Here is a 5,649-nt window from a genome sequence, read left to right as displayed (position 1 = left end):
ATATGGTGTTCTGGTGCAGAAGCACCTAATAGGTCCTCATGGCACAATGAGTTCAAGTTGGTACAAGTTCAATGGGTTTGTGTTTATTCTATTTAATAAGGCCAATAATGACCATTTATGATGTAATAAGTGTTTATGAGTCCATTTGTTAAGGTTTTGTGTCCTAAAGTTGTAATATTGACAAAATTGTTAAAAGTTGTCAATATAGTGAAAGTATGTGAAAATGAGTCATGTAAGGGAATTTATGATGTAAAAGGGTTTATTTTAGGTATTTGGACCTATTTGAATCATTATTGGGTCATGGAAGTCATAGATAGGGTCTATGTTCAATTTGGAGCAAAAATTGTCAAAGTTGACAAAGTGGTTAAGCAACTTTTGAGTTTGTAAGGGGTAATTAGACATGGTTTGTCCAAAATAGGTTATGAGGGTGGTTGAACCATATGAAATATTGGAAGGAATTATAAAATACTTGTACATGTTTGGAGGTGTTTGTTGTACAATGTATTGAAGAAGAATATCAATAAATTTTGTGATTTCTTGTACTTTCTTGTGTGTTTTAGACGTAACAATCTGATATCAGTAGTTTTTCTTATTGAAAACTTATTCATTTTCATAAAGAAGAAATTTAGAATTATAGAGGGGTGAACCCCCAATAGTTTGGTCTTTTATTTCATTCTTTTTCATTAAGTTTTGAGAGAGATCTAATTTTTGTAAAACACTGTCAAAACCCTACTAGGGTAAACAGTGAGGTTGTAAAATGTATTACACCTTCATTCCACATTGATAAAAGGCCAAATATTGGTAGAATGGAGGGGAACTTGTATATATTTTGTTTTTACTTTTCTTGTAGGGATCCATGAATGATTGGCACCGTGCAAACAAGTTGTAGAGTGACTAAAATTGTGTCTCAGTCAGGGTATAACAACAAGATAAGGGTGTAGATGATGAACCACATAAAAAGGGTTTATTGGGTGAGTGAGGGAAGGAATTAAGGACTGTGTAAAGAGGTTATTGAAGTGTTTCAAGAGGTTTCAAGACAAGGAAACAAACCAAAAGTACAAACACATTGACTTTTCTAGAATAACAGTGAGTACATTAGTTTGCCAATGCAACAAGAACTTGTGTTTGTATGAATGAATGATGGTTGGGTTTGTGGTTAGGGTTTAGAGAGGTGTAGGAACACCCTATTGAGTACCTAATAACCTTTAAAGGAATTGGGAAGTGAGATGGAAGACAAAGACTATGACTTTCCCTGCACTAAGCTGACTGTCTTGATTTGATAGTGATAAAAAACATCTCCATTTTTTGTGCAAGATTGAGTGAGTGTTGATGAGAGTCAGAGTGGGGGAGAATTGAGGAAGGTATAGGAGATAATTTGAAGCCTTGTGAATTTTTGAAATCCCTTGAGTGAGGAATGATTTATGTCAATATGACTGTCCTAAATGAGTGTTGTGGTTGTCTAGACCAGTATTGTCGCAATAGTATTCATTGTGAGCTCTTGGGAGGTTGTATGGGTAGAGAGAGTCAAGTTTGATCATGTTGAGAAGCCTTTTGGGGGTGAAAAGAGAGTATGTGTGTTTGTAATAAATCTTTGCATATTGTGAGTTAGCATTGGTTGAAGAGTGGAGGTAGTCTAAGCTGAGTGACCATGAAAGGATTTGAAGGAATTTGAATTCTTTAGAGCATGGATATGGGTCTAATATGGTTGTATTTTTGAGGAAGAATGTGTGTGAGGGGTTGATCAAGGGTTTGAGAATATTGAGTGATTTTTTGTCTATTGGAGCCTACTGAGTAGTTTGAGAAGTTAAAGAAGGGTTTCACCTATTGGATAGGTGAGTTGGGAGAAAGATCTCCTTGATGTGGTTAAGTGTCTTTGGATTCTCTGCATCATGTGTGGCCCCTTAGGACACCATATGACCCCTAAGGACACCATATGGCCCCTTTTAACATCCTAGTACATGACATGCCCCCTTATGACACCATATGACCCCTTAGGACAATATGATGTCCTAATAGTTCATATGGTTTCCTAAGGGGTCATATGGATCTCTAACACATGTGTGGCTCCTTAGGACACCATATGACCTCTTAGAACACCATATGACCCCTCAAGACACCATATTCCCCCTTTTAACGTCCCAGTACACGACATGACCCCTTATGACACCATATGAACCCTTAGGACAATATGAAGTCCTAATGGGTCATATGGTGTCCTAAGGGGTCATATGGTCTTCTAACACATGTGTAGCCCCTTAGGATCCCGTATGACACCATATGACCCATCAGGACACCATATGACCCCTTAGGACACCATATGACCCATCAGGACACCATATGACCCCTCAGGACACCATATGACCCCCCAGGACATCCTAGTACATGACATGACCCCTTATGACACCATATGACCCCTTAGGATAATATGGTGTCCTAATGGGTCATATGGTTCCCTAAGGGGTCATATGGTCTTCTAAAACATGTGTGACCCTTTGGGATCCCATTTTTGGCATTTGATCATTTGAACTAAACTAGTAATGTGTGTTTGATTGATGCAACTGGTATATGATTATTGAGTATAGAGATTAGATTTATGTATGATGACTATTTTTTATGTTGTCATTGATGACAAATATGTTTCTTTAAGTCATCTAAGTACTATAGTTGAACCAACAAAGCTTAACCAATTAGCAGAGACAGTTTTTATTAGAACTGGTAATTAGGACTTCAACCAGTAAAAGATTGACAGTGTTACATTTCGACAGCCAGTACGTGAAAATAATGAAGAATGAGATGATGCAGTTTTGCAAAAACATTGAAGACTATTAGATGGAGATATGTTTGTGGCCGCATGTAAAGATTCAATTAGGTGAATGAGATTTGTTTGACTGAATAGATTAGTTGATGAAGACTTAATCGGTAGTGATGAAAATGACTCATATCGGTAAAACGACACAAAATTGGATTTGTTATGTCGGTGACCGACATAACTAAAGCGTACAATGAAAGATTTCCTAGATACATTGAACCTAGGGAATTGTAACAAGGTTCTAGTCAACCCTATGATGATTTTTAAATGTGTGATGAGGTATGAAAGGATATACATGTATGAGTTTGATAGTGTGAAAGATCATTAGCGAATTTTGTATTTCTGATAGTGTAATGATCAGAGGAGTTGAGAGATGAAGTCTATGTGATGTTTTAATGTTCTGAAGCAGATCTTATTAGACATTGATGGTGTTATACTAAGATCATTTGTACTTTTTGTCTCCCTAACAATTGCAGCAAGAAAATCCTCTCACAAGGTCACTCCTAACAGGGTGCAATCGGATCTTAACAGGTCCGATCATTAAATCCTCTAACCAGGTGACACATTAAATTGTATTTGAAAATCCCAGTAACTTGGGTAGCTCCTAGCAGGGCTGGTCCTCATAGACCTTATCGTATAGCTCTTAACATGGATTAGACACTCCTAGCAGGGTGTGCCCCTAACCGGGTATTGTAGACCTTAACCGGTCAAGTCTCTATACTACAGATAGTGGATCTTGTGGGTACTAACTCCCACCGTGGTTTTTCTCATTTGGGTTTTCCACGTATAAATTCTTGTGTCATGTGGTTTATGCTTTATGTGGTGATTGCATACTTGGTTTTATTTCTTATATGCCTATTGAGTTTTAAGTTGGTGAAATTGATAATCAGATTTGTATTGTTTTTACTTGCACTGAATCACCCCCCCTCTCAGTTCCTTATAAGTTCATCACCCATATGACCCCTAACAATACCATATGACCCCTTAGGACACCATATGACCCCTAATGACACCATATGAACCCTTATGATTTTGTGTTCTAACATAGATGTGTCCCCTTAGGACTTCATATGACCCCTAATGACACCATATGACCCCTTCGAACACTATATGACCCCTTAGGATAATATGATGTCCTAATGGGTTGTATGATTTCCTAAGTGGTCATATGGTCTTCTAACACATGTGTGGCCTCTTAGGACACCATATGACCTCTTTTAACATCCTAGTACACAACATGGCCCCTTAGGACAATATGATGTCCTAATTGGTCATATGGTGTCCTAAGTGGTCATATGGTGTCCTAAGGGATCATATGGTCTTCTAGCACATGTGTGGCCCCTTAGGACCTCATATGACCCGTAACGACACCATATGACCCGTAACGACACCATATGACCCCTTAGGACACCGTATGATCCCTTACAACACCATATGACCCCTTAGGACCATATGATGTCCATATGGTGTCCTAAGGGGTCATATGGTATTCTAACACATGTGTGGCACCTTAGGACCCCATATGACTCCTAACAACACCATATGACCCCTTAGGACACCATATAATCCCCTTAGGACAATATGATGTCCTAATGGGTCATATGGTGTCCTAAGGGGTCATATGGTGTTCTAACACATGTGTGACCCCTTAGGACCCCATATGACCCCTAACGACACCATATGACCCCTTAGGACACCATATGACCCCTCAGGACACCATATGACCCCTTTTAACATTCTAGTACACGACATGTCCCCTTAGGACAATATAATATCCTAATGGGTCATATGGTGTCATAAGGGGTCATATGGTGTTCTAACACATGTGTGGCCCCTTAATACCCATACGACCCTTAAAAACACCATATAACCCCTTAGAACACCATATGACCCCTCACAACACCATATGATCATATAATGTCCATATGGTGTCCTAAGGGGTCATACGTTGTTCTAACACGTGGCCCCTTGGGACCCCATATGACCCCTTAGGACACCATATGACCCCTTAGGAAAATATGATGTCCTAATGGGTCATATGGTGTCCTAAGAGGTCATATGGTGTTCTAACACATGTTTGGCCCCTTAGGACCCCATGTGACCCTTAATGACACCATATGATTCGTTAGGACACAATATGACCCCTCAAGACACCATATGACCCCTTAGGACACCACAATGTCCATATGGTGTGCTAAGGGGTCATAAATGGTGTTATAAAACATGTGTGGCCCCTTAGGACACCATATGAACCCTTAGGACAATATGATGTCCTAATGGGTCTTATGGTGTCCTAAGGGGTCATATGGTGGAAGAGAGATTAAAGAAAGAGAGGGTTATTGGGTGGAAGTGAGAGAGAGAGAGAAAGAGAGGGTTGTTGGGTGGAAGGAAGAGAGAGAGAGAGAGAGAGAGAGAGAGAGAGAGAGAGAGAGAGAGAGAGAGAGAGTTGGGGTTAATTAGGGGGTAGGAGGAGAGGGGAGAGGGGCAAGCATCAACAAAGGGAGAGAAGGAGAGATGGGAAGAGAGGTCAAGAGAGAGACAAAGAATAATTAGCGGGAGGGGGAGAGGGGAAAGAGGTGTAAGGGAGAGAGGATAATTAGGGAAAAAGAGAATGAAAGAGAGGGAGGTAGAGAGATTAATTAGGGGGAGGGGTAGAGAGGGGTGAGGAAAGTATCAATAAAGGGAGAGGGGGAGAGATGTTAAAGAGAGAAAGGGTAATTGGGGGGAGGAGGTAATGAGAGAGAGAGAGAGTTGGGGAAATAAGGGGGTAGGAGGAGAGGGGGAGAAGGGAAGGTATCAATAGATGGAGAGAAGGAGAGACTGGGAGAGAAGTGAAGAGA

Source organism: Cryptomeria japonica, chromosome 9 (assembly GCF_030272615.1).
Source record: "Cryptomeria japonica chromosome 9, Sugi_1.0, whole genome shotgun sequence".
NCBI classification, from domain to species: domain Eukaryota; kingdom Viridiplantae; phylum Streptophyta; class Pinopsida; order Cupressales; family Cupressaceae; genus Cryptomeria; species Cryptomeria japonica.
Note: the sequence above shows the minus strand (reverse complement) of the source record.